At 42.2% G+C, this 929-nt stretch overlaps 1 protein-coding gene across 1 annotated transcript in view; it reads left to right on the forward strand.

Moving 5' to 3' along the window:
* Positions 1-929, forward strand: part of RWDD2B (RWD domain containing 2B) — a 14,220-nt gene that overhangs the window by 8,545 nt on the left and 4,746 nt on the right. The window contains exon 2 of the mRNA XM_010844670.1: positions 527-697. The gene's annotated coding sequence lies outside the window, so the exon portion shown is untranslated. The remainder of the gene's footprint in view (positions 1-526; positions 698-929) is intronic.

The following is a 929-nucleotide window of genomic DNA, read 5'->3' on the forward strand; positions in this document are numbered from 1 at the left end:
TTGCTGTTTTTCTTGTGCCTTCTTGCCCTGCACACCTTTCTTCCCTTACCACATTATGCCTCCTCCTCCCTTGTCTAAGTCTTGCTGCTGCTACTGCTAAGTCACTTCAGTCATGTCCAACTCTGTGCGACCCCATGGACGGCAGCCCACTAGGCTCCCCCGTCCCTGGGATTCTCCAGGCAAGAATACTGGAGTGGGTTGCCATTTCTTTCTCCAATGCATGAAAGTGAAAAGTGAAAGTGAAGTCGCTCACTCGTGTCTGACTCTTAGCAACCTCATGGACTGCAGCCTACCAGGCTCCTCCACCCATGGGATTTTCCAGGCAAGAGTACTGGAGTGGGGTGCCATTGCCTTCTCCATGTCTAAGTCTTACCCTTCCTTTAAGACTCAACTCAAATTGTGCCACTTTCCTCAAATCTTTTTTTGATGACCCATTTTATTGATCATGTCCTCATTTTAATCCTTGTGATAATACTGGTCACTGAACACTTGGCCTTTTTACCTTCACTGTTCTATATTTTATTAGATATAAGTCCTGATCTTCAAACTAAATAGTTCCAGGAAGGAAGGAAGGATGAAGCTCTACAGATAATAGCTGCCCAATCAACCTTTACCAAAAATGAAAAGGAAGTCCATGAAGATACCACCAACTGAAATAATGGTGTTTGATTCCCCAGAGTAAATTCTTGTTGAGAAGGTAAGCCGTGTTTCCTCTGCATCAGTGGGTTTCAGGTTGCCATTCAGAAGCATAACTCTTATTCCTTTCTAGTGAATTTAGAGGTACTACATGCTAATCATGAACTTCAAGCAGTATAGAAGCATACAAATTAAAAGGTGAAAATCCTTCTCTTCTTCTGTCAACCCACATTAGCCAACTGTTAATTGTTTTGTGAATTCTCTTTGTGATTTTTTTTTCATGTATGTGTGAT

This window comes from Bison bison, unplaced genomic scaffold (genome assembly GCF_000754665.1).
Source record: "Bison bison bison isolate TAMUID 2011002044 unplaced genomic scaffold, Bison_UMD1.0 scf7180017864204, whole genome shotgun sequence".
Taxonomy (NCBI): Eukaryota; Metazoa; Chordata; class Mammalia; order Artiodactyla; family Bovidae; genus Bison; species Bison bison.